Source organism: Globicephala melas, chromosome 8, assembly GCF_963455315.2.
Source record: "Globicephala melas chromosome 8, mGloMel1.2, whole genome shotgun sequence".
Classification (NCBI taxonomy): Eukaryota; Metazoa; Chordata; class Mammalia; order Artiodactyla; family Delphinidae; genus Globicephala; species Globicephala melas.
In genome coordinates this window covers 21396815-21409831 of record NC_083321.1, presented here as the reverse complement: position 1 = coordinate 21409831, position 13017 = coordinate 21396815, and positions in this window count along the sequence as shown.

Sequence of the window (13017 nt, the reverse complement as noted above, 5' to 3'; positions counted from 1 at the left end):
CAACATTAAACGCACCAACATTCGAATTATAGGGGTTCCAGAAGAAGAAGAGACAAAGAAAGGGACTAAGAAAATATTTCAAGAGATTATAGTTGAAAACTTCCCTAATATGGGAAAGGAAATAGTTAATCAAGTCCAGGAAGCACAGAGAGTCCCACACAGGATAAATCCAAGGAGAAATACGCCAAGACACATATTAATCAAACTGTCAAAAATTAAATACAAAGAAAGCATATTAAAAGCAGCAAAGGAAAAACAACAAATAACACACAAGGGAATCCCCATAAGGTTAACAGCTGATATCTCAGCAGAAACTCTGCAAGCCAGAAGAGAGTGGCAGGACATACTGAAAGAGATGAAGGAGAAAAACGTGCAACCAAGATGACTCTACCCAGCAAGGATCTCATTCAGATTTGATGGAGAAATTAAAAACTTTACAGACAAGCAAAAGCTGAGAGAGTTCAGCACCACCAAACCAGCTTTATAACAAATGCTAAAGGAACTTCTCTAGGCAAGAAACACAAGAGAAGGAAAAAACCTATAATAATGAACCTAAAACAATTTAGAAAATGGGAATAGGAACATACATATCGATAATTACCTTAAATGTAAATGGACTAAATGCTCCCACCAAAAGACAGATGGCTGAATGGATACAAAAAGAAGACCCATATATATGCTGTCTACAAGAGACCCACTTCAGACCTAGAGACACATACAGACTGAAAGTAAGGGGATGGAAAAAGATATTCCATGCAAATGGAAACCAAAAGAAAGCTGGAGTAGCAGTTCTCCTATCAGACAAAATAGACTTTAAAATAAAGACTATTAGAAGAGACAAAGAAGGACACTACATAATGATCAAGGGATCGATCCAAGAAGAAGATATAACAACTGTTAATATTTATGCACCCAACATAGGAGCACTCAATATATAAGGCAAATACTAACAGCCATAAAAGGGGAAATCGACAGTAACACATTCATAGTAGGGGACTTTAACACCCCACTTTCACCAATGGACAGATCATCCAAAATGAAAATAAATAAGGAAACACAAGCTTTAAATGATACATTAAACAAGATGGACTTAATTGATATTTATAGGACATTCCATCCAAAAACAACAGAATACATATTTTTCTCAAGTGCTCATTGAACATTCTCCAGGATAGACAATATCTTGGGTCACAAATCAAGCCTTGGTAAATTAAAGAAAATTGAAATTGTATCAAGTATCTTTTCTGACCACAACGCCATGAGACTAGATATCAATTACAGGAAAAGATCTGTAAAAAATACAAACACATGGAGGCTAAACAATACACTACTTAACGAAGTGATCACTGAAGAAGTCAAAGAGGAAATAAAAAAAAATACCTAGAAACAAATGACAATGGAGACACAACGACCAAAAACCTATGGGATGCAGCAAAAGCAGTTCTAAGAGGGAAGTTTATAGCAATACAAGCCCACCTTAAGAAGCAGGAAACATCTCGAATAAACAACCTAACCTTGCACCTAAAGCAATTAGAGAAAGAAGAACAAAAAAAAACCCCAAAGTTGGCAGAAGGAAAGAAATCTTAAAAATCAGATCAGAAATAAATGAAAAAGAAATGAAGGAAACTATAGCAAAGATCAATAAAACTAAAAGCTGGTTCTTTGAGAAGATAAACAAAATAGATAAACCATTAGCCAGACTCATCAAGAAAAAAAGGGAGAAGACTCAAATCAATAGAATTAGAAATGAAAAAGGAGAAGTAATAACTGACACTGCAGAAATACAAAAGATCATGAGAGATTACTACAAGCAACTCTATACCAATAAAATGGACAATCTGGAAGAAATGGACAAATTCTTAGAAATGCACAACCTGCCAAGACTGAATCAGGAAGAAATAGAAAATATGAACAGACCTATCACAAGCACTGAAATTGAAACTGTGATTAAAAATCTTCCAATAAACAAAAGCCCAAGACCAGATGGCTTCACAGGCGAATTCTATCAAACATTTAGAGAAGAGCTAACACCTATCCTTCTCAAACTCTTCCAAAAGATAGCAGAGGGAGGAACACTCCCAAATTCCTTCTACGAGGCCACCATCACCTTGATACGAAAACCAGATAAGGATGTCACAAAGAAAGAAAACTACAGGCCAATATCACTGATGAACATAGATGCAAAAATCCTCAACAAAATACTAGCAAACAGAATCCAGCAGCACATTAAAAGGATCATACGCCATGATCAAGTGGGGTTTATTCCAGGAATGCAAGGATTCTTCAGTATACGCAAATCTATCAATGTGATAAACCATATTAACAAATTGAAGGAGAAAAACCATATGATCATCTCAATAGATGCAGAGAAAGCTTTTGACAAAATTCAACACCCATTTATGATAAAAACCCTGCAGAAAGTAGGCACAGAGGGAACTTTCCTCAACATAATAAAGGCCATATATGACAAGCCCACAGCCAACATCATCCTCAATGGTGAACAATTGAAAGCATTTCCACTAAGATCAGGAAAAAGACAAGGTTGCCCACTCTCACCACTCTTATTCAACATAGTTCTGGAAGTGTTAGCCACAGCAATCAGAGAAGAAAAGGAAATAAAAGGAAACCAAATCAGAAAAGAAGAAGTAAAGCCGTCACTGTTTGCAGATGACATGATACTATACATAGAGAATCCTAAAAATGCTACCAGAAAACTACTAGAGCTAATCAATGAATTTGGTAAAGTAGCAGGATACAAAATTAATGCACAGAAATCTCTCGCATTCCTATATACTAATGATGAAAAATCTGAAAGTGAAATCAAGAAAACACTCCCATTTACTACTGCAACAAAAAGAATAAAATATCTAGGAATAAACCTACCTAAGGACACAAAAGAACTGTATGCAGAAAATTATAAGACACTGATGAAAGAAATTAAAGATGATACAAATAGATGGAGAGATATACCATGTTCTTGGATTGGAAGAATCAACATTGTGAAAATGACTCTACTACCCAAAGTAATCTACAGATTCAATGCAATCCCTATCAAACTACCACTGGCATTTTTCACAGAATTAGAACAAAAAATTTCACAATTTGTATGGAAACACAAAAGACCCAGAATAGCCAAAGCAATCTTGAGAACGAAAAAAGGAGCTGGAGGAATCAGGCTCCCTGACTTCAGACTATACTAAAAAGCTACAGTAAGCAAGACAGTATGGTACTGGCACAAAAACAGATAGATCAATGGAACAGGATAGAAAGCCCAGAGATAAACCCACACACATATGGACACCTTGTCTTTGATAAAGGTGGCAGGATGTACAGTGGAGAAAGGACAGCCTCTTCAATAAGTGGTGCTGGGAAAACTGGACAGGTACATGTAAAAGTATGATATTAGATCACTCCCTAACACCATACACAAAAATAAGCTCAAAATGGATTAAAGACCTAAATGTAAGGCCAGAAACTATCAAACTCTTAGAGGAAAACATAGGCAGAACACTCTATGACATAAATCACAGCAAGATCCTGTCTGACCCACCTCCTAGAGAAATGGAAATAAAAACAAAAATAAACAAATGGGACCTAATGAAACTTCAAAGCTTTTGCACAGCAAAGGAAACCATAAACAAGACCAAAAGACAACCTTCAGAATGGGAGAAAATATTTGCAAATGAAGCAACTGACAAAGGATTAATCTCCAAAGTTTATAAGCAGCTCATGCAGCTCAATCACAAAAAAACAAACAACCCAATCCAAAAATGGGCAGAAGACCTAAATAGACATTTCTCCAAAGAAGATATACAGACTGCCAACAAACACATGAAAGAATACTCAACATCATTAAATCATTAGAGAAATGCAAATCAAAACTCACGCCAGTCAGAATGGCCATCATCAAAAAATCTAGAAATAATAAATGCTGGAGAGGATGTGGAGAAAATGGAACACTCTTGCACTGTTGGTGGGAATGTGAATTGGTACAGCCACTATGGAGAACAGTATGGAGGTTCCTTAAAAAAACTACAAATAGAACTACCATATGACCCAGCAATCCCACTACTGGGCATATACCCTGAGAAAACCATAATTCAAAAAGAGTCATGTACCAAAATGTTCATTGCAGCTCTATTTACAGTGGCCTGGAGATGGAAACAACCTAAGTGTCCATCATCGGATGAATGGATAAAGAAGGTGTGGCACATATATACAATGGAATATTACTCAGCCATAAAAAGAAACGAAATTGAGCTATTTGTAATGAGGTGGATAGACCTAGAGTCTGTCATACAGAGTGAAGTAAGTCAGAAAGAGAAAGACAAGTACCGTATGCTGACATATATATATGGAATTTAAGAAAAAAAAATGTCATGAAGAGCCTAGTGGTAAGACAGGAATAAAGACACAGTCCTACTGGAGAATGGACTTGAGGATATGGGGAGGGGCAAGGGTGAGCTGTGACAGGGCGAGAGGCATGGACATATATACACTAACAAACGTAAGGTAGATAGCTAGTGGGAAGCAGCCACATGGCACAGGGATATCGGCTCGGTACTTTGTGACCGCCTGGAGGGGTGGGATAGGGAGGATGGGAAAGAGGGAGACACGAGAGGGAAGAGATATGGGAACATATGTATATGTATAACTGATTCACTTTGTTATAAAGCAGAAACTAACACACCATTGTAAAGCAATTATACCCCAATAAAGATGTTAAAAAAATTATACAAAGATGAACAAACAAAACCTAAAGTCAGCAGAAGGAAGGAAATAATAAAGATCAGAGAGGAAATAAAATAGAGATTTAAAAAATCGAAAAATATCAATAAAATCAAGAGCTGGTTCTTTGACAGGGTAAACAAGATTGACAAACCTCTGGCCAGGCTCACCAAGAAGAGAGAACCCAAATAAACAAAATAAGAAATGAAAAATGAGACATAAAAACTGATACCGCAGAAATACAAAAAGCCATAAGGGAATGGTATGCACAATTATATGCCAACAAATTTGGCAACAAAGAAGAAATGGATAATTTTCTAGAAACATACAGCCCACCAAAGTTGAATCAACAAGAAATAGATAATTTGAACAGACCGATTACTAGGGGTGAAATAGAATCTGTAATTTAAAAATGACCTACCGACAAAAGTCCAGGACCATATGGCTTCACAGGCAAATTCTACCAAACATACAAAGAAGAACTTATACCAATGCTTCTCAAACTTTTCCAAGAACTGAAGAGGAGGGAACACTCCCGAAGACATTCTATGAAGCCACCATCATCCTGATACTAAAACTAGGAAAAGACACCATCAAAAAAGAGAATCACAAGCCAATATCTTTGATGAATATAGATGCAAAAATTCTCAACAAAATATTAGCAAACCAAATCCAACACATAAAAAAAATCATATGCCATAACCATGTGGGATTCATCCCAAGTTCACAAGGATGGTTCAACATACACAAATCAATCAATGTGATACACCACATAGACAAAAGACAAAAACCACATGATCATCTCAATAGACACAGAGAAAAGCATTTGACAAAATTCAACATCCACTCATGATAAAAACTCTTACCAAAGTGAGTACAGAGGGAACATATCTCAACATAATAAAAGCCATTTATGACAAACCCACAGCCAACATAATACTCAACAGTGAAAAGCTTAAAAGTGTTCCTGCTAAAATCTGGAACAAGACAAGGATGCCCACTCTTACCACTTCTACATAGTATTGGAAGTCCTAGTGACAGCAATCAGACAAGAAGAAAAAAAATAAAAGGTATCCAAATTGGAAGCGAAGATGTAACACTGTCATTATATGCAGATGACATGATACTCTATATAGAAAGCCCTAAAGACTCCACACAAAAACTACTAGAACTGATCAATGAATTCAGCAAGGTAGAAGGATACAAGATTAACATACAGAAATCTGTTGCATTTCTTTACACTAACTACGAAATATCAGAAAGGGATATGTAAAAGAAAATACCTTTCAAAATCACACCCCCCAAAATAAAATACTTAGGAATATTTTATTCCAAGGAAGTGAAAGACTTATACACTAAGAACTATAAAACATTAATAAAGGAAATTTACTAATGATTCAAAGAAATGGAACGGTATCCCATGCTCTTGGATTGGAAGAATTAATATTGTTAAAATGGCCATACTACCCAAAGCAATCTACAGATTTAATGTAATCCCTATCAAATTACCCATGACTTTTTTCACAGGACAAATGGTCCTAAAATTTATATGGAACCACAGAAGACCCAGAATTGCCAAAGCAATTCTGAAGAAAAAGAACAAAGCAGGAGGCATAACCCTCCCAGGCTTCAGACAATACTACAAAGCTACAGTAATGAAAACAGCATGGTATTGGCACAAAAATAGACATATCGATCAATGGAACAGAATAGAGAGCCCAGAAATAAACCCACACACCTACGGTCAATTAATTTTTGCCAAAGGAGGCAAGAATATACAATGGGAAAGACAGTCTCTTCAACAAATGGTGTTAGGAAAGATGGACAGCTGCATGTAAATCAATGAAGTTACAACACACCCTCTCACCATACACAAAAATAAACTCAAAATGGCTTAAAGACTTAAACCTAAGAGATGACACCATAAAACTCCTAGAAGAGATCATAGGCAAAACATCCTCTGACATAAATTGTACCAATGTTTTCTTAGCTCAGTCTCCTAAGGCAATAGAAATAAAAACAAACACATGGGACCTAATCAAACTGACAAGCTTTTGTACAGCAAAGGAAACCATAAACAAACAAACAAAAAGACAACCTATGGAATAGCAGAAAATATTTGCAAATGATGTGACCAAAAGAGCTTAATTTCCAAAATATACAAATAGCTCATACAATTCAACAGCAAAAAACCAAACAACCCAATCGAAAAAAGGGCAGAAAACCTAAATAGACACTTCTCCAAAGAAGAAATACAAATGGCCAAGGGGCACATGAAAAGATGCTCAACATTGCTAATTATTAGAGAAATGCAAGTCAAAACTACAATGAGGTACCACCTCACACCTGTCAGAATGGCTACCATTAAAAACTCTACAAATAACAAATGCTGGAGAGGGTGTGGAGAAAAGGGAACCCTCCTACATTGTTGGTGGGAATGTAAGTTGGTACAGCTACTTATGGTAAACATAATGGAGGTTCCTCAGAAAACTAAAAATAGAATCACCATATGCCCCAGCAATCCCACTCCTGGGCATATATCCAGACAAAACTCTAATTCAAAAAGATACATGTACTCCTGTGTTCACAGCAGCACTATTCACAATAGCCAAGACATGGAAACAACCTAAATGTCCATTGACAACTGAATGGATAAAGAAGATGTGGTACATATATACAATGGATATTACTCAGCCATACTAAAGAACAAAATAATGCCATTTGCAGCAACATGGATGCAATTAGAGATTATCATACTAAGTGAAGTAAGCCAGAAAGAGGAAGACATACCATCTGATATCACTTTTATGTGGAATCTAAAATATGACACGAATGAACCCATCTATGAAACAGAAACAGGCCCACAGACATAGAGAACAGACTTGTGATTGCCAAGGGAGAGGGGGTTGGGGAAGGGATGGAGTGGGAGGTCCGGGTTAGCAGATGTAAGCTTTTATATATGGAATGGATAAACAACAAGGTCCTACTGTATAGCACAGGTAACTATATTCAGTATCCTATGATAAACCATAATGGAAAATTATTTAAAAAATGAATGTATATGTGTGTATAACTGAATCACTTTGCTGTACAGCAGAAATTAACACACTGTAAATCAACTGTACTTCAATTAATATATATATATATATATATATATATATATATATAAAAGTTTTGTTATAAGCCTCTACGATTTGGGGTCATTTGCTGCCTGTGGAATACATAGCCTAAGCTGACCAATACAAGAAAATTTTGAGACAGATTTACATTTTAGATGAGATTTGATGTGTAAGGTGTTCACCACGTAGGCCTAGAGTAGAGGAAAGAAGAACTGGAATGCCAGGTACAGAGTGCAGATTTGCAAATGTCTGGAGGCAGAAAAACAGTGGTGATTTTGAGGAACTGCAAGTACTTTGGCATGTCTGAGGTTGACACATACACACAAAACAGCTTTGAAAAATGGGCCAGGATTATATATCATGGTCAATCTTTTATATTATGTTGTCTTCAGACTTTATCATATAGACCTTAAGAATTTTAAGCAGTGAGGGTAGTGAAAATGGTTTTGTCATTTAAAAAAAGATCGTGCTAGCCCCAGGATAGGTAATGGATTGGGATTTAGTGAGAGACTATTTGGGAAACACATATCAATTCAATATTAGGAAAACTTGTATCATGACAGTAGTGATGGAGATGAAAGATAAATTGTAGTGGTATTTTGGTGGTAGAACAATAAGACTTAACGAGTTATTAGAACCAAGAGGAACAAGTAGGGAAAAGAAATAGAGGAGCAGAAGGAAAGTGATTATGTATGTTGAAGAACTCTAAAAGGTTGTATCCATCTTTACAAAGGTTAAGAAAATATTTCTACTACACTATTAAAGAGGAAGCATGGGGGTAGGGCAGGGTAGAGTGAAATGTGAATTTCTTCTTTAGATGAGGCTGTTTGATGGCAGATGGAGGGAATGTGTTGGCCGAGTGGCAGTGTATAACTGAGTCAAATTCATAGGTCTACAATTCCTTGTTCGTATTGTTAGCAACTGAAAAGTACTTTTTCACACTAGGCTGTACCTAAAAACACAATGCAAGATGACCAACACTTTTACTAACTTAACCTCATTATCCAGTAAATCAGTTCCTCTGCATGGCTGGAAACACGGTAACCACCATCAGTGGGACTGTAGTCTGCCTTGGATAACTGGGTTGTTTTAGGCATGTAGACAAATGCAGCACCTTTGAATTAAATACTTTCATATACTACGCAATTCTTTCTTAAAAGAGAATTTGTGGCAGAAAATAATCAGGAGAAAACTTAAATTGATGCAATAAACTTCTTCTCCCAATGTTTGTTACGAAAGACACTGTGTTAATGCTTATGGAGTATCCAAAGTTGTTTTGCTATTTATTATCAAATTTTGGAAGGGTCACCCACTTCTCTGGACCTCATACTTTAATCATCACGATTGTTGGTAGCAGAAAAATTTCAGTTCCTTTAGGTCAGGGTCTTTGTTTTGGACACTGAAGCATCACCAACAGCAAAATAGTACTTGACACTTAGTAGATGCTCAATGAATATGTGTTGAATGAAGGAATAAAACTATTATAAAATTATGAAGTATTTGGGTATGCAATATTTGCATTGGAATTCATTTTTGCATTTAAATGTAAGAAGATGGGACTATTTGGAAGAATTTAAGATATACCTTAAGGAGTGAGCATTTCCAAGGAAAGTTGATACATTATATTATTACATCTTTTTTTGTCATAAATTGGAGTAACAGCAGAAATTTTCAAGAATGGAGGAGAAATCAGAACTTCTGGCTGTGCTTTTACTGTACGTACTTTTAAACTACAGAGATTGAGATGAATTTATATCAGCCAACTGAAGGAAAAATGCTTTGCTTTGTTGATAAATAAGGAGTAAGATATGGATTTGTCTTTAACATGATGCATGCCTGAGAGGGATATCCAAATGGTGGTTGCAGGCTGTTGGATGGAGTCTTTTATATGTACTAGTTAGAACCAAGAAAGGCTAAGAGAGCTCAAAAGCTACTTGACTTGATGTTTAACTTTGAAAAGGGAATTTACCAACAGAGAAATCACAGGAGACATGAAGAGAGAAGGTCAGAGTTAGTTGGGGTATGTAATGGAGGAGAAATGGGGAAAAAGGGAAAAGGTGCTTTTTTAAAGAAATGAACTAATAGTGTGATAAATTCAGGGGAAACTGGAGCAAGAACTGGGCAGCAAATAATATGGGGGACAATGAGCGTAAAGAACTGGGGTTTTCTCCTTCTGTCTAGAGAAAAATTCCTAACTTGGCAGTCACATACACTAGTCAATTGCATCGATTCATATCTTCTCTCCTCCCGTAATCCTCTTTTGCTTTTCAAGCTCTACCCTACTCCACAGTTAAAGACTGTTTCACTTTTCATTCCAACTACTACTTCTGTTCTCAGCAGATACTTTATTATTGCTCCCTGGGATGGAATCAACTTTTTTACCATCTCTTCTCTGAGCCACATTTGGTGACTAGTTTCTGCGGTTGTTTTAATAGTACTCTTCTATGCCCATAGTTTTTTCTAATAAAACATACAAACTCAGGAATTAATTCAAACAAGGACATTCTCATAACATGAATACACTTGGCCTTGTTTGTACCCTCGTTCTTCAGCTAACACCTGGGAGAATTTGATCAGATTGGGTAACCTCCCCTGTGTAGGCTGCTGCCATGGCTTCTGGCACTTTATATTTCTGTGTTCCTCTGGGTATAGATCAGATTCTTTACCTAATTATCTGAATGTGGTTTTTGCGGTTTAAACCATCTGATGTGTTAGTTTAAGCTGTGGAGGTCATGTTACTCACATTATTCATCCCACACACAAATAAACTTTTTTCCCCTCCTGCCAAAGTCAAAATCAGGTCAAGTTGTGCGATATGAACAGGTGTGGAAAAAATCACAATGTACGTCTTCCTTCTTATTTTGGATTTAGAGGTTCTACAGCAGAGAGGCTATAAAAGTACATGAAGATTTATTTATGTGGAAGTATCTTGACTCCTGCAATATGAACTTTGGGGATCTACTTCTTGTTGGCAACTAAAATATGAAAAATCAAACTGAAGTCACTCTGAGTTAACTTTGAAAGAGAAATGTATAAGTACCTCAACCTCACAGGGTTATTTTGGGTGTTAAATGTAAGATGTATAGAACAAAATGGACTGTTCAACATATGACAGTAAAACAAAAAACCCAACCATGAAGCTTGAAGACGTTTGTATAATGAAGAGTTCTTTGGTGACAGAGGTAGATTCTGTAGATATGAATCCCTGCTAAGTCAAACCTGGAATTCAGAATTTGGGTTTCCTGCTAAATGTTGACCTTTTGGGGTACCTGCATATCTATTAGTGTGGATAAGCATGCGTTTTGTTTGTTTTTCTTGTTCTGGCTTTGTTGTGATTGTGGTTATTTTGTAGTTATTTTTTTTTCTGACCAAGAGCAGATATAAATAAATATATGTATAAATAATAATAATGTGTATGTGTGTGTATATTTATATATATGGAGGGGGGGGGAGGACAGAGAATTATACACAAGACAGAAGAGAGCAGGAGGGTGGAAATACATACCTTGTTCCCCTTACCTGGACCCAGGAATAATTGTTCAGTACCTCCAAAAAGAAGAAAAAAGTCAGAAACTAAACAGGTCAGTCTCATAGAGGACTTTGTGAGAACCGAAAGAAAAACAGTGCTGGTTTAGCACCCTGGGAAGCACCAGGAGTCACCACCCCAGGCAGAGCACTGCTTTTCTAGGCAATTAGCTAGGGTAGCTGACTCAGCAGAACCCTGGCAGGAAACTGCAGCTACTCAAGGAGCACTGAAATGCCCGATGGGTACAGCAGATCTCCAATGGAGACCTGGCAGGACAACATAATCCCCAGATGGCATAGATATATACTGATCACATGTGCAATATCCCTTGGGGACTATAGGGAATATTTGAGAGCACAGTTATTACAGAGTTTGGCACTTTGGGTGAGAAGATGAGGTCCAGAGCTGAACTAGAGCAATTTGCATTGCCCTTCTAGCTATACAACCCCATGGAAAATCTTCAGTGACAAGTACTAAATTTCTGTCACTTGCTTTACCCAAAGGCCATCACTAAAAAAAAGCATTACCAACAAGTGTCATGTTAGGCAGTCCCTACAAGAACACTGAATTCTGATATATCACTACAGGCACATCTGCATAAATGTACAGGTTCATATGGAACTAACATTTCACAGGAACTCCACAGCTTGAGAACTAGAAAGAGCCTTTAGGTAATTCAATCCAGGTGATTTTCACATATATTTGAGCTGTGGAACTTTTTATCAAAAATGCTTTTCTGTTCAACATACGTTTACTGAGCACACATGCGTGTGTAAATATAAACATGAATAAGATGGTGCTTATCTCAGAAATGTTTCTGTTTGCTAGAGGAATCTCTCCTCTTTTACACATGCACACCCCACAAATTTACAAATATGAAGGAGTGATATAATGGGCAGAGGGGAAAGGGTGGGAAAGGATGGGGAACAAGTGGGAAAACAGGAGAAGGGGAGGTTTCACGGGAACAAACATATTTCTTGACCTGGGGTTTGAGGAATGGGGAAAATTTTCGAAGGCAAAAATTGTTAAATAAGTCATTCATGGCATAAGGATAGATGAGCAAAGGCACTGGCTTAAAATATGAGGGACTGTGGGAAATTATTTGGGGTGCAACATTACGGACCTGAAGTCTGACTTTATTTTCAGGACAGTGTGGGTCCATTTTGAGAAGGATATTGATAATGAAAGCTGTGCTTTGAGGAGGCTGTTCCAGCATCTGAAGATGCCCTTCCCCTGGTAAGGGCGGGGGAGTAGGGGAAGGGACAGCGTGTGACTGGAGCCTCACCCAACTGCTCTCTCCCCACAAACCTGCAGTGACCCTTGAGGTGACTACAAAAACTAAAAGCCTCCACAGACAGGACTGAAAACCTTTTGATGAGTGTCTCTCCCGCTTTTTTACAACTAAATAAACAGGATTGGAGTTCATGAATGATTTGCATAAGATCATATAATCATCAGCTGCTGGGCATTGCTCCCCAACCCTCAGCTATAGATTTCAGATAGCTGAAAACTGCTTCAAGACATATTTCTCCTGGTTTACTTCATCCCTTCAGGATCTGATTTTCCTGGAAACAGTCTCAGTCTTTCATGAAAATACCAGTCCTGTAGGTCAGAGTTCATAGACAAGGAGACTGGCAGACTACT